The sequence below is a fragment of the Macrotis lagotis genome, chromosome 4, assembly GCF_037893015.1.
Source record: "Macrotis lagotis isolate mMagLag1 chromosome 4, bilby.v1.9.chrom.fasta, whole genome shotgun sequence".
NCBI lineage: Eukaryota > Metazoa > Chordata > Mammalia > Peramelemorphia > Peramelidae > Macrotis > Macrotis lagotis.
The window spans coordinates 118,663,783-118,684,591 of NC_133661.1; the positions used below are offsets into that span (position 1 = coordinate 118,663,783).

Sequence of the window (20,809 nt, forward strand, 5' to 3'; positions counted from 1 at the left end):
TGGAGTTTTTTAGGAACAAGTTTCAGGGAAAAACAGCCTTCATGCTGCTATCTTGGCTCCGTCTCTCTGTCTGTAATTTTTGATCTGATTGTTTTCTTCTTATTTGGATTTCTTATATTGAAAAGAATGAGGGTATTTACCTTCAAACACCAGAGGCATTTAATATAGATTTGAAAAAGATAATACACACACACATATACACATACACACACATATATCCTTATGCATTCCTTATGTATTTAAACTATGCATGTATTGATAGTATTCATGTAACTTAAAAGGATAAAATTCATGTGGTATTTGAAGGTGGTTTTTCTAATCTAGATGTTCTCTTAGGCATTTCTCACCAGAGGTTCTTATGTAATTGGTGTTAGACTCTAGTATGTTTTTTCTCTGAAGACTTGATAAGTTCCAAATAAGTCAGGATTCATGGTTAAGTAGAATTCAAAGATTAGTCACATAGTCCAGTCACCTTGGGGTGAAAATTTCAAAGCATCATCATGGATTTAAATTCATGGAATGTTTCTGTAATAGAATGACAAACTCAAAATAGAAATAGATCCCTATAGGTCAAGTATTGATTCAGATAATCACAAATTAACATTACCTATATTAAAATGTATTTTTACTATTTTTATTATACATTTTCAATTATACTTCAATCCAGTTGGGGCAGCATTTAGGAATGTTTAAGGTTTCTTCAACTTTAAAGTGGGGGTACTAATAATACCTAACCAGAAGGATTGTTGTGACAATCAAATAAGATAATAATTATAAGAACTTAGCACAGTGCTTAGCAGATCATTTAAGTTGTGTCTGATTCTTCATTATCCTATTTGGGGTTTTCTATATAGAGATCCTGGAGTGGTTTACCATTTTATCCTCAGCTCATTTTACAGATGAGGAAACTGAGGCAAACAGACTTGCTCAGGGTCATACAGCTAGTAAATGTCTGAGGTCATATTTGAACTCAGGAAAATGAGTCTTTCCCAACTCCACAACACTCTATCCACTGCATACTGTAGCTGCCAAATCTGACATATGGGAGACACCAAATAAATGTTTATTTCCTTCCTTTTCTGATTTAAAACTTTAGCTTTTATTTGTTACTCAGTCTATGGCATGCTTCAGAATATCCTTATTAGGACAAATTCAGACAGTTCACTGAATGACTTCCTGGTGATGTCTCAGACAACTGAAGCAGTGTGTGTGAAGAATGCCTGCATGAGATTCTTCTATTGGGCAAATTAAATATTTTAATGTTAGAAACAGCAGCAGCAGGATGTATGTGATAATTGAGTACAGCACAAACCGATTGAATCTACCTAATAAAGTTCTTATCCAAACCCAAGTTCTGAGAATACTCTGAAATATTCTTTCTTTGATCAGAAAGTCAAGGAATTTTGTTATATAAGGGAGCTGAGATCCTGTTTTCTCTAGTTTCTTCTTGGTCAGATTTAGTGATGTAACTAGCATACTTAGTCTAATTTTTCCTACTTCAAAGAATTTTGCTGCCAATATTTTTATAGTTCTACTTTATAAACATAACTACCAACAAGATAGTTCATTGGATTGCTTGAGGGCCCATCAGGGTCCCCAGGGCCTTTTATTGACTTAGAAAATCACAAATTAACATTATCTATGTTGCATTGTATTTCTATTAATTTTGTTAAACATTTATAGTTACAGAAGAATTTTCCTCATAATAACCTTATAGGTTAGGTGGTCTCTACTATTATCCCTTCCATCAGTCTTAATTAGCTAATATTGCACTTGAAACAAATGCTATTGAATTGTGGAGTGGAATAACATGGCAGAGGGGAAGAGCTTTTTGTTTTTTTTTTTAGGTGTTTTTCGCAAGGCAAATGGGGTTAAGTGGCTTGCCCAAGGCCACACAGCTAGGTAATTATTAAGTGTCTGAGACCAGATTTGAACCCAGGTACTCCTGACTCCAGGGCCAGTGCTTTATCTACTGTGCCACCTAGCTGCCCTTGGGAAGAGCTTTTTTAGACTGTATATTTCACTAGAAGAGTCAAATGAAATTCTTTTACTGTGGCTCTGAAATTAAATTAATGAGGCAATGTTACAAAGTGGAAAGAACAAGGAATTTGGAATTAGTTGGTATGTAGGTTCAAATCCTAGATTGGACATTTCATTAACCTCTCCAAATTTCAGCTTTCTTTTGAGTTCTGACCAGAATGAGGTAAAAAATACTTTAAATAGTCCATGTAAATAGTAAGTATATAGTCTAAGGATCCTGACATATGAAAGCAATACCTTCTTGCTTCAGTGATTGCCTTCCTTGCCCCTGATCCTTTGCATCCAGGACATGGCCAGCATACTGATCCAAACCTTGTCATTGTACTCCAGTGACTCTGAAATAAGGAGTGATGACTTTGACCAGTCTTGCCTCACTCAAATCCAATTCACTTTCTTTTTTTTCCCCATTCATAAAACATTTTATTTACTATATAAATATATATAAATATATATATGTATATATATACATATATATACATACATATATATATATATATATATATATATATACACACTGTATAATATAAATGAAGCCATCCCTAGAGACAGGATTTTCATTACATTCCTCTCTAGGAAACCATAACCCAGCACCTGACAGTAGGAACGGCAAAGCTGAATATGCTGGGACATCTCTGTGGGGGAGGGAGAAGAGTAGAATACAACCCAAGTTCAGATAAGTCATATTTCATCTCCTCCAGTTTCAGGATTTGCCAAAAGATGGAAGTCTGCCCAGAAGAAAAACAACAAGGTAGAGATAGGGTTCTAGTACCTTGTAGTGGGAAGAGTGAACCCCTGCCTAGATGGAAAAGGATGCCTGTCCCAGCCACTGGGTTAATTAAGGACCATTGTGTGTCTTGGGAAAAGGGATGGGAAGAGGCTTTTTGGTGGGAGATAGCGATGTAATTTATGTCTTCAAAAGGGGCATCCATTTATGTTGGTAGCTACTGTGCCAGCCATGGACCACCTTAGTATCCCCCACCTCACATAGCAACTCCTGCTCTGCTTCATGAAGCTCTTCTGCTGGGTCGTAGCTATGGGCAGTAGGTGATACCAGAGCCTGTCCACCCTTTCCTTCTTCTGGATGTACATAATCACAGCTACCCCCCCCCCCCACTAGGGTGATAAGGAAGAAGTGGCCTAGCACTTAGCTCACCATGGTGTCACTGGCAGCCCTGGGGGTACTGGGAACTGTCATATTACTAATCACACTAGCAGCTGGGGCAGGGGCAGGGATGGGAACAGCATGGAGGAGCCATCACTATGGGACACTTTGAGAGGGACACCTCCACTTGTGTCCCTCCTGCAGCTGTGGCCCCAGCTGACACTACCTCTGAAAGGTTGCAAGCAAGGATGCCCCCCCCATTAACTCCCCCCAATTCACTTTCTTTTTATTTTTTAAATTTATTTTTTATTCTCATTTTGTACAAATTTTTTTTTACATTAATAAAATATACTTGTTTACAAGTAAACAAAATACCCCTCCCACCATGAATATAGATAGACTTGCTTGGTTGAAAAAGTAAAGGGGAGAGAAAAAAAATTAAAATAAAAAAAATAATAGTAATAATTGTAGGTATGGCCAGGTGGAGCAATGGACAAAGCACCAGCCCTGGAGCCACAAGCACTCGAGCCCATATCCAGTCTCGTAAACCCAATAGTCACCCAGCCTTGTGACATGCAAGCCACCCAATCCCCACTGCCCTGCAAAAACCAAAAAGAAGAAAAAGGAAGACCCAAAATAAAATAAAATAGTAATAATAGTAGGGGTGGCTGGGTGGCAGACAGAGCATTGGCCCTTGAGCCAGGAGCATCTGGGTCCGAACCCGGCCCCAGACACCCAACGATCACCCTGCTATGTGGCCCCAGGCAGGCCACCCAGCCCCACTTGCCCTGCACCCTCCCCCAAATAATAATAACAAAAAATGTGCTTCAGTCTTTGTTCCAACACCATCAACTCTGTCATGGGTGGATCACATTCTTTATGATAAGTCCATCACAAAAGTTGCTTCCATATTTCTCCATTGTTGCCATTGCTGATTGCAACTCCCTCCTTTCTTATTTCTCCACTACCATGTACTTAATTTTCTCTCTCCTTTCACTCTGACTCTGCTGTAGGGTCGCTGAGTGGCTCAGCAGACAGATCCCTGGTCCTGGGGCCAAGAAGCCCTGAGCCCCTATACCACCCCTTAGGCCCAGAATCCACCTGGCCCTATGGTCCTGGGCAAGCCTTCCAATCCCAGCCCCTTGCAAGAAGTAAAAAAGAGAATGTGTTATATCTGACCACTCTCCTCCCATGGCCCATCCTCTCCTCCTTTATTCACTTCCCCACCACTTCCCCCTGCTCCCCCCTGCTTCTCACTCCAGTTGTCTATACCCCATTGAGTATATTTGCTGTTTCCTCTCCTAGTCATCTCTGATGAGAGCAAAGGTTCCCTCATTCCCCCTTGCCTCCCCCTTCCATATCATTGCAATAGCTCATTGTAATAAAAAAAAAATATTACATGAAATATCTTGGACTATTCCCCCTCTCCTTTTTCCCTCTCCCATTCCACTTCCCTTTTTTTCCTATTGACTCCATTTTTACACCATATTTTATCTTCGAATTCAGCTTTCTCCTGTGCTTCAATTATAAAAGCTCCCTCTACCTGCTCTATTAACTGAGATGTTTCATATGAATATTATCAATATCATTTTTGTATACATGCAATTCATCCTCATTAAGTCCCTCATATTTCCCCCCTCTCCTCCAATCACCATGCTTCACCTGAGTCCTGTATCTGAAGATCAAGCCTTCTGTTCAGCTCTGGCCATTCCAAGAGGAACCTTTGAAATTCCCCTGGTTTATTGAAAGTCCATCTTTTTCCCTGGAAGAGGACATTCAGCCTTGCTGGGTAGTTCATTCTTGGCTGCATTCTAAGCTCTTTTGCCTTCTGGTATATTGTATTCCAAGCCCGACGCGCTTCCACTGTAGTTGCTGCTAAGTCCTGTGTGATCCTGACTGCAGCTCCACAATATTTGAACTGTGTCCTTCTGGCTGCTTGTAATATTTTCTCTTTGACTTGGGAGTTCTGGAACTTGGCTATAATATTCCTGGGGGTTGGTTTTTTGGGATCTCTTTCTCGGGGGGATCGGTGGATTCTCTCCATTTCTATTTTGCCCTCTGCTTCTAGAATATCAGGGCAATTGTCCTGTAGTAATTCTTTGAAAATGATGTCAAGGCTCTTTTCCTGCATGACTTTCAGGTATTCCAATAATTTTCAAATTATCTTTCCTAAGTCTGTTTTCCATATCAGTTGTTTTTTCAATGAGATATTTCACATTTTCTTCTAATTTTTAATTTTTTTGGTTTTGTAGTATTGATTCCTGATTTCTGGTAAATTCATCAATCTCCCTGAATTCTATTCTTTGTCTGAAGGATTTGTTCTCCTCAGAGAGTTTTCTTATCTCTTTTTCCATCTGGCCAATTTTGCTTTTTAAAGCATTCTTCTCCTCAATAACTTTTTGAACTGTTTTATCCATTTGACCTAAGCTGTTTTTTAGCATGATATTTTCTTCAGCATTTTTTTGGATTTCCTTGACTAAGCTGCTGACTTCATTTTCATGTTTTTCCTGCATGTCTCTCCTTTCTTTTCCCAGTTTTTCTTCCAACTCCCTCATTTGATTTTTAAAGTCTTTTTTGAGCTCTGTCATAGCCTGAGCCCAATTTCTGTTTTTCTTGGAGTCTTTAGATGCAGGAGCTTGTGCTTCCTTATCTTCAGACTGAGTATTTTGATCCTTCTTGGGCTCATTTGCAAAATATTTCTCAATGGTCTTCCTCTTATTTCTTTGCTTGTTCATTTTTCCAGCCTAAGCCTGAACTTTTGGGACACTCCCACAAGGGTCTCAGTGTGTGAGGCTCTGTCCTCCCTCCTGGTCTGTGAATGACCATAAGCGCTCTGCTCTGCCATGGGGCCGAGGTGGGGGGGGCCCTGCTGTTGTATGGGGGGGCCTAGACTTCTATCAGGATCTGAATGTGGTCAGAGCCCCAGAGTCCTGTTCCAGGGGCAGAGGACAGAGCTTGGCAGTCTCTCTCTCTTCACTCCCCTCCTTCAGCTCAATGGGCTCATGCCCTGGGGGCTCCTGCTTACTGGCTCCACCTGTTTCTGTTTCTGGGTCTAGGCTGCTGAAAGACCAAGCTGCTTGCTGTGTGCCCTGAGGGCTGGGCTCCACATGCTCGCTCTGGCAGAGGTCCACCGCTGTTCCCCCACTTTGTGCCCAGTGCTCCCCGGGGTGCAGTTCAGGAGACTCCCCTGCTGCTGTGAGCTGCAGCTCCCAGCGCCCTGGGGCTGCTTCTGGGAGGCTGAAGTTCTTTCGCTCTGGTGGGCCACCCCTCTGGTGGGCCGCCCCTCCGACCCTGGGGAGCAGAGCCTTTCTGCCCTTTTCCAGGTTACCTTGAGTAGGAGAACTGCCTCACTGGGTCCCTTTGTGGGTTCTGTCTCTCGAAAGTTTAATTAGAGTCCTTAGTTTATGAGTTTTATCAGAGAGCTCCTAAGACTTGATCCCTTCATGTTGCCATCTTGGCTCTGCCCTCCTACATTTACTCGCCAATTCACTTTCAAGTCAATATATATCACCCTTCTCATGTCATTGGTCCCCTTTGAGAAAGAAGGATGAACAATAACAAAAAAGTTCTGATGGTTCATATAGCAGTCTTGTGCTATCCTTGGCTATCCTTCCTTCCTTCTTCAGCAGTACCATACCATTGGTGCTCCTTCTCTTGGAACCCGTTCCTCTCTTCTACCTCTTTCCTGTGTACCTGCTCCAATAGTTATTACTTCCATGTTATTCCACTCCACAACTCAAGGGCATTTCTTTCAAGTGCAACTTTAGCTAGTTAGCATTAATGGAAAGAGTAATGGTAGAAACTACCTACCTCACAAGATTATTGTGAGAAAACTCTTTGGAAACTGTAAAGCATAATAGCAATAAAGTTGTTTTTATTGTTAGTACTACTATATAACTTCTTCCCTTCACTAAAAGACAGAAAAGGAGGGAAAATTAAGGGAAAACGTTGACTGATGTGAACTTAAGTCCTGAATGTCATCTATTTAAGTGGCTTAGAAGCCATTCCATACAGTCAAAGGCAAAGTAGCAGCTTCCAATCAATCAATCAACCTTTATTAAGCATCTAATATGTGTCAGATAGTGTTAAGAGGTGGAGATATAAAAGTGACAGGAGAAATATTCTAGCTGAAATACAACAAAACCAAAACAAAGGCCTTACTTCTCCAGCCTTTGCTATTTTTCTATGTTTCCTGTGTTTCAACTTTTCTGGAAATCAGGAAGATCTCTGCATGTAAGGCAGGGTATCAAACTCAATTAGAAACTGGATCACTAAAACATACATGAGGATCCCTGTAGGTAGTATATGTACTTAGAAAATCACAAATTAACACAATCCATGTTCTAAGTATTTCTATTTATTTTGAAAAATATTTCCCAATTACATTCAACATTTAAATATTTTCTAATTACATTTAATTTAATTGCATTTTAATTTCCCAATTGCTTTTGGGAGCCATGACCCTTGGTTGTATGTTTGACAGCTCTGGTGTTTTAGGTATTTTAGGTGGAGTCAGAATACTCTGGATTTACATTTCACTTGAAGCCGCTTACTGGAGGCATGTTCATAGGTAAGTTAATTAACTTACTGATCTCATCTGAAAAAATAACAAACTATCTAGTATTTTTACCTCATAGGGTTATTGTGAGGAACCAGTATCATAAATTTAGAACTTGCAGGGGTCTCAGAGTCCAATAAGTCCATGGATTTAATTTAACAATTTGTTAAAGGTTCCAGAGGTATCAATACTGAATTCTGCATTTCAATCCAGGTTTTTCTGGGTCCAAGTCCAGTACTCTTTCCATGATAACACAAGGTTCCCCCTCCCTTTCCCTTTTATAATTTTTTTTTGCAAGCCAAATGGGGTTAAGTGGCTTGTCCAAGGCCACACAGCTAGGTAATTATTAAGTGTCTGAGGCCAAATTTGAACTCAGGTACTCCTGACTCCAGGGCCGGTGCTCTACCCACTGTGCTACCTAGCTGCCCTGCCTTCCATAATAAGGAATAATAAAAGAATTCAAATCTTCTATGTACTATTTGCTATTCTTTTCAAATATATAATAAAGTTATCATGTGAGTTTCCTTTTTCCCCTCTCCATCCTACCCCTTGAGATGGTTACCATTAAACACAAATAGATGTGTACATATATACAAATATGAAATATATATAAATAATATTATTCTACACATACTTGTGTTTAGTAGTTCCTTTTCTGGATGCAGATAGCATCTTTCTTCATATGTCCTTTTTAATAAATTTAAATATTTATTTATCTGTTTATTTGTTTATTCATTCAGTCATTCATTCATTTATTCATTGATTTATTTATTCATTCACTTATTTATTTAGGTTTTTGCAAGGCAAATGACTTGCCCAAGACCACACAGATAGGTAATTATTAAGTGTCTGAGACCAGATTTGAACCCAGGTACTCCTGACTCCAGGGCTGGTGCTTTATCCACTACACCACCTAGCTGCCCCAAATTTAAATATTTATAATAGTAAAAAACAATATTGTTGTTCCTGTAAACAATATTCCAGTTGTGGTATATGATTGGGATACTACTGTGTCATGTTTTCTTTCTTGTCATCCAACTCAGACAGGATTGAAAGCAGAATTTTTTAATGACCAGGGTTCTAGATTTCCTTATGTAGTTCAGAAGGATGAAAGTGATTGGAAAGGAGAAAGTGATTTTTCACTGGGGTATTGTCACACTTCCATGTGACAACACCCCCAGATGCTACAGGGTGTAGTTATATTTGAGCTCAAGATGTTAACTGGTGTTGTTAAACTGAGAAAGGGGTATTGTATTGAGCCTACACAGTAATGTCAGCACAAGGTAGAGGGGTGGGTGCAAGCAGCTAACATGAAACATGGAAGCTTTGGGGAAGTGGATTGAATTAGACAAATGGAAGCTTTGGGGAAGTGGATTGAATTAGACACACGGTCAGCTATTCTAGCAAACCCTTTATCTTGTCTCCTGATCCACTTTTGATCACCTGGCTAGAATCTCTTTTCTTCTGATTGGATTTTTTTTCTCTCTCATCTCAGTCCCCTTGGATTTCAGCTCCCTAGTCTAATCTAGTCATCTCATTCCCCAGCTAAGGTTTTCTATTTCTTCTTCCTCCCATCCCTTTGTTTGCTTAGTCACTATCACATATGTATGTGTCTGCCTTGGTAGGAAGGGCAAGACCAGGCAGACTATAGCCCTGATCTCAGGAGAACAAAATGAAGGGTAAGATTTTGGAGTTGGTTAAAGAAAGAAAAATGCAGAAAGAGTCATAGAAGAAGCCATAGAAATAGAGAAAAATGTTTCATTAGCCTCCTAGATGCCTGAAAACTTGTCTCTCTGGAAGAAATCCAGAAGCAGGCACAACTAGTAAAATTCAGATAGGCAATGTCAGACTGGCTGATTCTCATAGCTTGATCACCAATTTTTCCTGATCTTGCCACACCCTGTGGTAGGGAGCAGCAACATAAGCCATGACTATACCAAGGCATAGCCATGAGGCTTTCACACCCCTCACTCACCACAAAGACAACAAAAGAGAAGGAGACACTAGACACTCCAGATGCTGCCACTCTGAATACCACAATATCAATTTGTCTTTCTCTTGTCTCTAACCTGCCCCGGTGGTGGTGCATTGGACAGTCAGGAAATCCAAGGTTCAAATCTGGTTTCAGATATTTTTTGTTTTTTGACCTTGGGCAAATCACTTAATCTTTGTTTGCCTCAGTTTTCTTAACTATAAAATGGGGATAATAACCTCCCAGGGTTATTGGAAAGACTAAATGAGACAATATTTGTAAAAAATGCATAACAGAATGCCTGGTGGTATATAAATGCTTTTGCCCTTCTCCTATAATCTCCCCCCCCAATAATTCATAACAAAAGATCCAAACATGACTATGTTTTGCTCTGCAAATCCTCCAGAGACAGCCACCGAAATCCTCATAGCTCAGCACTCTTTCTATTGCCTGGCATTTCTCCATGGTCCATATTCCACTGCTCCCTATGTTAGAAGATTCCATCTTGTTGAGAATGATGGTAGGAACTTTCCTCTGGTGCAGGTCAGGTCTGTTTTTGGAGCTGCCTCCCTTCTCCACAATTTCCTGAATGGAAGTCAAAGAGAAAGGGAAGGAGGGGTATATAGGTCAAGATAGTAGAAAAATGAGGAGATAAAGATAGGGATGAATTCCAGGAAACAGTTGCTCCCATCGCCTCATAAAATATGAAAGAAAGCTTATATACTCCTTTATAGTTATTATTTCTACTTTAAAGGAAAGCAAAAAGGAGGGAGGGGAAAAAACCAAGGGGTGTGGGCAAATTCTGGCTTTTGCACTATTTAGACTAAAATCAAGGAAAGGAGGTTTGAGTGAACTAAGGAGTCAGCAAAATACTCTTCTGTGAGCTGTCCTTAAACTACTCCTCTTGTTCAGAGGCCACTAAGTTCAGTGCATTCGTTTGCCTGGCAGAATCCTCAGTGTTCCAAGGGAGGAGAACATGAAGGGCAGGCAAAATACATAAATGACAGCAAGAGAAAGGAAGAGACATTGTGATCTGCAGGCGTTATAGAGATAATTATAGAGTTACAATGTAAGCTGGCAGGATCCTGGCTTGTAAGTGAATTTGCTTGTTTTGATAAATCTTTGAGTCTCTGGAGCTTCCTGTACGTTGGAATAAATGGTAATTCTTCTTAGCACAGACTAGAAAGCTTTCCTTCACACTGCCCCTTTCTCCTCCAAAAAAACATGATTTATTAGAACTATAACTGTTAGAAAAGCTGGGGTTTCAAACCAAATCTTTTATTTTTTTGAAGTCGTGATTCCCCCCCCCGGCTGCCCCTCTTTCCTCACTCAAGGAAACATTTAAGGGCTGGACTACTTCAATTGAGGGATTTATACATTTAGCTTTTGAGTAATAAGGAAACTTTGCAGTTCACAGTAAGATTACAGTCAATTGTGTGTATGTGTGTGTATTCAGGCAAGTCACTAGTTAAATCATTATGATAAAATAATACTACCTTGGATTTGTTGCATGAAGCAAATTGTCTTTAGTAACAAACCAATTTTCTTCACTCTTCACTCTACTCTTCTGATCCTGCTTTATCAAAAACTCTCACTCCATGACTGTGGAGCCCTTACTCCTAAATCTGTACTACATTTGCCCATCTAACCTTTATGGGTCTGTAACCTTTAGATTACTGACTTATCAGTTGTTTATTTGATTGTCTCTATCATTCATTCATTTAAAAATTATTATAACACTTGCTGAGTGGAAGAAATTTTTTTCAGGGTGTCTGAGATATGAAGACAAAAGTGATATGATTCTTGCTCTCAAGGAGTTTATAGTCTGGGAAAACAGGGAACTGAACTTGGCTTGTCCTTCTTTGAAGATTTTCTGGGTCTCTCCCCTGTCTAACTAACCATTGGCTATCCTTTGTCTTTGAGAAGCAGCCTGGTATAGTGAACAGAGGGCTGACCTCACAGGAAGACTTGAATTCAAGGCACAACTATGACTCATATTATTTTCTAATCTTGGACAAGTTAACTCACAATACTAGTTTCCAGGGAGGAGTGGGAGGCTGGTACCCTCTAGGCAATTCTCTAAGATTGAATTGCAAAACAATTTTGATTTGCTCTGGTAGGTAGAATTTCCTTACCTAGAGGACCCCAAACCAAGGAAATAAAAGATATAGATCTAGCTCCTTCCTTCCCAGATTTCTGGAGTATGTTGACCCTTCCCTGCTCCCAAAGTAGGTTGGGCTGAGAACATGCTAAATTGCCCTCTACTTATCCAAACCAGAAAATACATTCAGTAGCCTATCTCATTTAAAAAGAAAGAGTAAAATCTTTTAAAAAAATTTTTTAAAAACATTTTTTAAGAGTAAAATCTTAAAAGAGAATTCTCTGAACCTTATACTCCACTTTTGTTCATGATTGTAATGAATCGTTTTTAGATCTATTAGACTGGCTAAGATGACAAAAAGGAAAAACAATCAATGTTGCAGAGGATATGGGAAGATTGGAACATTGATGCATTGTTGGTGGAGTTGTAGACTGATCCAACCATTCTGCAGAGCAATATAGAACTCTGCCCAAAGAGCAACAAAACTGATCATACCCTTTGGTCCAGTAGTACTAATACTAGGCCTATATCCAGAAGAAATTATGAAAAATGGGGAAAGTACTACATATTCCAAAATATTCATAGCAGCTCTTTTTAGTAGTGGCAAAGAATTACAAATTGAGGGTATGCCCCTCAATTGGGGAATGGTAGACGAAGTTATGGTATATGAATAATATATACTTTTGTTCTTTAAGAAACCATGTATGGTTGGACTCTAAAAGAAGCAAGGAATGAATTACAGGAACTGATGCTGAGTGAAGGAGCCAGAACCAAGAGAACAATGTACAACATTAATAATAACATTGTCAGGTGATCAATCTTGGTGGATGCAACTCCTCTCAGTAGCTCAGAGACCTAGGACAACCTTGGGAGACCTGTTATGGACAATGTTGTTCTCATCCAGAGGAAGAAAAACCAAACCAAACCAAACCAAAAAACCCTACAGAATCTGAATGAATACTATGTTCAGTTAAAAAACATTCTCTTATGTTTTTCTTTCTTATCTCATGGTTTTCTTACTTTTCCCTTAGTCTTAATTCCTCATACAGAAAATGACTAATCTGTAAACATATTAAACACAAATGTACATGTGCAATGTTCACCAGACTGTTCACTGTTAAGGGGAGAAGAGTATTAAAAAATTTTTTTTTAAATTTTATTTATTTAAGACAATGGGGTTAAGTGACTTGCCCAAGGTTACACAGATAGGCAATTTTTAAGTGTCTGAAGCCAGATTTGAGCTCAGGTCAATCCTGAATCCAGGGCTGGTGCTCTATGCACTGCGCCACCTTAGGAAGCTGTGCATGTGTTTGTGGATGGATGTTGAAAAACTTTAATAACATGTAATTGGAAAAATAAAATAAAGCATCAATTGAAAAAATAAACATGTTAATTAATTGATCATCATTATAGTGGTGAGAGACAGTGAAGCATAAGGCACCTACTGAGCATCGCAGATTCAGGATTGTGGATCCAATACTTGCTCAATGCTAGAGAAGTGACATATAAAACACAAGACACAGCAATTGATAATATACTTGTAGAGTCAAGTAGAGATTAGATTAGAGAAAGAATCAGGGCAATATGATTATAAAAGCCATAATAACAGTCATAATGGATTCTGTTTACCTGGTATTTTCTGGTTACTCATAGCAACTCTGTCAGGTAGGTTATAATAATGGATTGCATTTATATAGTACTTTATGTATTGTGAAGTGCTTTAGAAACATCACATTTGTATCTCACACCAATTCTATGAGGCAGATTCCTCAGGTATTATTAACTCCATTTTACAGATAGGAAATCAGATAAGAAGTGATTTATCTATAGCCAATTTATAAGAGGGGATATTTGAATTCAAATCTTCCTACCTCTAAATCCAGTACTTTCCTAGTTATGTCACTGTCTTTGTGACAGTTGGCAAGACATTTTGACCCAATCAACTGTTAGGACCATAGATGGGGGAGGTCATTGTAAATCATTCAACATTCTTCTCCTTATTTTTACATCTTGTTCTCTAGATCTAGGAATATGTATCAATGGGAAACTCATCATTATATCCCTTCTGACTAGAACTTCCCATTCCTTTTAGGCTTAGTTTGTTGTACTAGACACTCATCTCATGGTTAATAAACACTTTAATTAGATTAAGTGAAAACATAATTTAAAAAATCAATAGACAGTCATTTATATTGTGCATTGCATTATATTCTACTCACTTCCTGGTTCCAACCATCCAAGGCAGGAAAACTCCATTTAGGTTGCCCAGTTCCCACAATTATAGTTTCCTTAAAGGACTGGGACACAGGAATTTGGTATCTGATCATAAACATTCCTGTTTCCAGGCATGGTATGATAGGGATACAGGAAGTCTAAATTCATGATAATTGTTTCAGCTTGGAGTTTCCTTTTTTTTTTACCTCTGTTAGACAGAGAAGTATGGACTGATTGATACCAATGGCATCTTCAAGACATTTTTGTTCCTGTAGGTCCAAACCTCCTGGTTGTGATCCCCATCTTCCCCTTTCCATGGTTTGTATCAGATCCATCTTTACCTCTCCCCACTATAGGTTAAGGAAATTGGGAGCTCAATCTTATGGTGCTTCTAGCTTCTTTTAAGCTCTGAGCAGTCAGTCTTGTGTCTGACGTCATGATATCAATATTCCATTGTTTTCATTAATTCTTTCTCCATTTCACTTCAAGTGGCATACATTCATTAGAGGAAAAAAAGGAAATGAAGCTATATGAGGGTATGAGAATGCTAATATGAAACTGGAAATCCTCTCCACTCCCAACTCCTTTTTACATTATTCCTCAAATAAAAAATGTGAAGTCACTTTCTGTCCAACATCTTAGCTTGGAAGTGGTTGCACTGAGAGTTCCTGAAGCCTCACCATGCTGCCCAAGGACAATAATAAGAAGAAAAATGCTGGCAAGTTGGCAAGTCGGCCAAAAAGGACAAAGATCCTGTGAACAAATGTGGGGGCAAAGCCAAGAAGAAGTGGTCCAAGGGAAAAGTGCAAGACAAGCTCAACAATTTGGTTCTGTTTGACAAAGCAACATACCACAAACTCTGTAAGGAGGTCCCCAACTATAAACTTATCATTCCTGCAGTAGTCTCAGAGAGACTGAAAATTCAGGGTTCTTTAGCCTGAGCAGTCCTCCAGGAACTGCTTAGTAAAGGTCTGATTAAGCTGGTTTCCAAGCACAGAGCTCAAGTGATATATACTAGGAACACCAAGGGTAGGGGTATTCCAGTCGCTGAAGATGTACGAAATGGTTCAACATTTTTGTGCACATTTTCAAAAATAAATTTATTGGGCTAAAAAAAATGTAAAGTTCCTGAAAATGACAAAAGATATCCTGGCATCTGTAAAAATTGAACATTAACTTCATAAATTAATGGCACAGCATAGTCGCAAGTCATTATTCTAACAACATCATATATCACTCAACATTATGCTCCTTATTTTTATATCTTGTTCACTAGATCTAGAATATTTGTCAATCATAATGGAAAGCTCATAGTCATACCCCTACTTATTGTATATTCCCCTTCCTTCTAGGCCCATGTTCTTGTGCTAGACACTCAACTTATGATTAACAAGTAGCTTAATTAGATTAAGTGAATGCATAGTAAAAATCAACAGATAGTCATTTGTATTGTGCATTGCACTATATTCTGCTCAATTCCTGGTTCCAACCATTCAAGGCAGAAAAAACTCCATTCAGCTACCTGGTTTCCACAGTTATAGTTGCCTTGTCATATATATATATATATATATATATATATATATATATATATATATATATATATATATATATGTATATATGTATATATGTATATATGTATATATGTATATATGTATATATATATATATACATATATATATATGCAGGTACCTGACATTTGACATTTATATAAAAATTGCATGTAACAAGAATGAATACATTAAAAAACTGAAGCTATAATAAAGAAAGCACTTGCTTTCCATATCTAGAATCACCCCCTCTTCTCCTCTGTGTCTTTGAATTTCTAGTATCCTTTAAGACTCAATTCAAGAACAGCCTTCTAGGTGGTGTCTGGTGTTCAACCTTTTAAGTCTTTTGGGCCACATATACCCCCAAAAACACTAGTCAAGGGCCACATATAAAATTTAATATTTATTTATGACTAAAATATAATCTATACAACCAATGAGTATAATAATATAATGCTGTATAAATGGTCTTTGAGAGTCCCATGTAGCCCAAGGGCCATGGGTTAGACAAACCTGGTCTGGAGGAAGCATTTCCTCAGATGCTATTACTGTCTCCTCTAAGGTAATCCTGTCACTATCTATTTTGCATATACTAATATATGTACATGTTATATACACCTATTAAAATTAAGCTCCTGGAGGGCCAGAATTATTTTCTCTTTTTATCCTAGAACTTAGCTCAGGGCTTGGAATGTAATAAATTTATAGCAAATTTTTATAATAAATTTTATAGATAATTAATGAATTTTCATTGATTGATTAGGAGAATAATTCCAGGATATGATCATGGTTTCATGGATTTAGAACTGGTGGGTACCTTACGGATAGTCTACTCAACTTCCCTCATTTTATAGATGAGGAAACAGAGATCTAAAGAGACTAACTAATTTGCCCAAGGTCATATAAACAGTATCAGACCTGGGATTTGAACCCAGTTCCCTTGCCTCTAAAATGGATCCTCTTTCTATCATGCATTGTATCACATTTCAGAAATACTTATAGTAACCAAAAATGTAGGTCACAGGGTATTAGTGTATAAGGCAAAGAAGAACATATATATATATATATATATATATATATATATATTATAACTCAGCTAGAAAATATAATTTCACATGTTAGTAGTTATAAACAAAGCTTATTTGTTCTACGTAATGGCTGGCTCTGAACCTCTGGATGAATTCTCATTTATCTATCTATCTATCTATCTATCTATCTATCTATCTATCTATCTATCTATTTATTTTTAGTTTTTGCAAGGCAATGGGGTTAAGTGACTTGCCCAAGGCCACACAGCTACGTAATTATTAAGTGTCTGAGGCCCTATTTGAACTCAGGTACTCCTGACTCCAGGGCTGGTGCTCTATCCACTGCGCCATCTAGCCGCCCTGGATGAATTCTTTCACTCTCTAGTACTACTCCTAAATCTGTGAATAGATCAAATAACTTTCTGATTCACCGACTTGTAGTCCTGATCCCGAGTTAATAGATGACCCAGGGTGGGTATTGCTCTTTCCAGGCAGTATAGATTACCCAGTGGTATTCATGACTGAAGGATTTGATAGGAAAAGGGAAACCTCAACCTTCTCTATCTGTTTAGACATTTTCTTTTTGCACTAGAACTGACTCACTTGACTCTTCTGACCTTTAGGTAAGTACCAACCCTCAGTTTTCTCCTATGACTCAACTTGTACTAAGGTAAAGAATTGAATCAAATTTATAAGATCACAAGTCATTCCCCAATTGATAAATGGTCAATGTATATGAACAAACAGTTTTCAAATTGAGAAATTAAAGCTTTATATAATCTATAAAGCTATATATAATATATATAAAATATAATTTATGTATGTATATATATATATATATAAATGCTCCAAATCACTATTGATTAGAGAAATGCAAATTAAAACAACAATGAAGTATCATCTCACATCTTTTATTAGATTAGCCAAGATGAAAAAAAGGGAAGATGATCAATATTGGAGAAGCTGTGGGAGAACTGGGATATTGATGCATTGTTGGTGGAGTTGTGAATAGATCCAAACTTTCTGGAGAGCAATATGGAACTTTGCCCAAAGAGCAATAAAAATGTTCATACCCTGTGACTCAGCAATTCCAATTCTAGGTCTATATCCAGAAGAAATTATAAAAAATGGGAAAAATCCTACATGTTTCAAAATTTTCATAACAACTTTTTGTAGTGGCAAAGAATTGGAAATTGGGGGGATGCTCATCAATTGGGAAATGGCTAAACAAGTTATGGTACATGAATACTATGGACTATTATTTTTCTATAAGAAACCATAAGTGGTCAGACTCTAGAGAAGCATGGAAGGAATCACTGGATCTGATGCTGAGTGAAGGAAATAGAATCAAAAGAATAATATACACATTGGCAACAACAGTATGAGATGGAAGCAGCTCCTCTTGGCAGTCCAGAGAGTTAGGACAACTGTATTTGACTGGCTATACACTAGGGAAGGAAGAAGAACAAAACAAAACAACACAAAATAAAATACACAAAAAAAGCAACTCTTCCGAATCTGTTGAACACTTTTTTGTTTTTTTTAGGTTTTTGCAAGGCAAATGGGGTTAAGTGGCTTGCCCAAGGCCACACAGCTAGGTGTGTACCCAGGTACTTCTGACTCTAGGGCTGGTGCTTTATCCACTGCACCACCTAGCTGCCCCTGATGAACACTTTATAAAAATGATCTCATGTATCTCTTTCCCTTAATTCTAATTCCTCAAGTTGAAAATTACTAAATTGTGAATATGTTTATCAAAATATGTCTGTAAAATGCTAACCTGACTGTTCCCTGCTGAGGGTGAGGGGGGTGGTGGGAAGGGAGGGTAGAGGGGAATTTTGTAACTTGGAAATATGCACGGGTATATGGATGAAAATAAATAAATAATTTTAGAAAAACTATTATCAAGCTCTGAGTCCATCTCAAATTAGTGGTGAGGCTGCTTTTCACTATTCACTTAATCAGCACTTCATCATTCTTATCTTCCTTTTCCATTTCACTAGGGAGTTAGATCAATTTTGTGTGTTTTTTTTGTGTTTGTGTGTGTGTGTGTGTGTGTGTGTGTGTGTGTATGTGTGTGTGTGTGTGTTATTTTTTCTGGGCTCCAACCATGCTTTAAGGCTATTCTATGAACAGTCAATTTACTCAATTCTCAAATATCTTGTGAGAAATTAATGCTCCAAGATGAACTAGAGCTTGCCCATGATCCTATAGTCAGTAACCGTCAGAGATGGGGTTTGAACCCAAGTCTTTTGACTCCAAATCTAGCATTAAATTCATTGGAAACAACTCTGGTATGGTGCCAATATGTTGCAGTCCTCTCAATTTACCTTGGACAGAGAGCAATTGGTTTATAGAATGAAGGAGCAAAATGAATTGTGGATTATTAGCACCCACTGCATCTGAAATAGATACAGCCACAAAGCAACATGAGTGTTATTTGTTTTGGCCCCATCTGGCAGCTACAAGAACACAAAGGAAAACTGTGGAGAACATGGTTAATCAATTGGGGACCATTTAATCACAATGTGTATGGTGGGTTAGAGGGAAAATGTTGGAGTGCAAAAATCTCTTAATTTATTTCTAGTATTATGCTAAAATTCATTGGCCAGTAAGTCAGAAACTGGGTTAATTCCTCTTCTCAGCAAAGAGGACAAATTGCTAGGACTTTCTTTTTATTGGTGCTGCTGCAAAATTACCTGAGAGGCAGTTTGTATAGTGGATATGGGACTAGGAGATGGGAAGAAGTGAGTTTGAATTGGCTCCACTACTGTGGACAAATTACAGTCTCTGAGCCTCTATTTCCTCTTCTGTAATATGGAAATGATGGCATTTGGGATACCTACCTCCTAGAACTGTTATTAGCTTGAAGGGCAATAATGCACACAAAGTTTTTTGCAAACTTCAGATAACTTTAAATGTGAGAATTGCTTTTATTAGAAAGAGTGTTGGACTTAAGAGATGGAAGATCTGAGCTTCAGTCTAGCCCCTGAGACTTAATAACTATGAAACTATGGGCAGCTGAAGTAGCAGCACCACATCCAAAACCAGCCCCAACCAAATTGTTGTCAGCTAAATCCATTTACATCTCTTTTGCCCTTCTTACTTTTCTAGCCAGTGATCTTATTTCCAATGAGTCAATGCAGAAGTATTCCCCAGAGAATAAATGAATGAATGAGAGCAAAGGCAGAAGGGGAAAGACAAAGTCAGAATAAAGGGAATGACCTTTACTTTTCCTCACGTTCTCCTAAAAGAGATTTAGTTCCCTTATTGACCAATAGGAAAACAAAAACTGACCAAGTCTCGGTTTCTTGTCTATAGAATGGGACAAATTATACATGTATTTTGAAGAGTTGAGAGGAGGAAATTACTTTGTATATTTAAGACTATTTATGAATGAGGACTGTTCAATATCCATATTACTAATTTTGGAGATCTCATTTACAGTGCTTACCAGATAATAAGCTACCAGCCCACCAAAGTTCTCCAGCCTTCCAGCATATTATCCATCTATAGTCTAAACATAGATGGACAGTCTCAAGGTAGCTATTTGGTTCTTCTTTAGGGTTATCAGTATCCCATAGCTTTGACAACATAGGCTCCTGCCAGTAGAAGGCATTCTCTGGTACAAGCATAAATCCTGCCTATTTTTAGGATAATATATTTAGAGCTTTAAGGGATCTTAAGACTTAAAACTTCTACCCTGATATCCAGGGATCATATTACTATAAATTAGAGTAATAATTTGCAGATGAGGAAACCAGGGTATAAAAAGGTGAGATAATTTTTCAACATCAAATAAAGAGTAAGAGATAGAGTGGGAAATCTTTAAAGGCAAAAAAGGAAGAACACAAGAGTGTGTTCTATGTGAAAGTGGACTCTGTAAAGTGAGAGAAGTGGTTTCTAAATCTTGTAGAAGAGTGGTTCATTGGAATATGATCACCATATGGAAGAGTAGGAAGGATGCAAGGGAGAGGCAGATAGATTTTGCTGATTTCTCAGTTTTGATGAGGGCTGGCTCTGATACAGTTAACTAAATGACACCTATTGCTCATAATTTATCTCTCTCCCTGCTCCAACCCCAGCTCTTTTCCCTTCAGCAGAATATACAGTTAAATTTTGAAAGACTGGAGCAGTTTTTGTGGTCATAATGAGCTGAAATGCAGTTTTATTAAGTATTATTAAAGTATGCCTGTCCCAAAGGGAGGTATAGACTTAATCATAATATTATATTTTTTATTGAAAGA

The 20,809-nt window shown here is 38.1% G+C and overlaps 2 pseudogenes; one reads left to right on the top strand and one right to left on the bottom strand.

The window, feature by feature from the left end:
* Nucleotides 1-2,944: 2,944 nt before the first annotated feature.
* LOC141522712 (uncharacterized) lies at nt 2,945-14,322 on the bottom strand (annotated as a pseudogene).
* Nucleotides 14,323-14,668: 346 nt separating this feature from the next.
* The window catches only part of LOC141522713 (small ribosomal subunit protein eS25-like), a 95,257-nt pseudogene continuing 89,116 nt past the window's right edge, over nt 14,669-20,809 (top strand).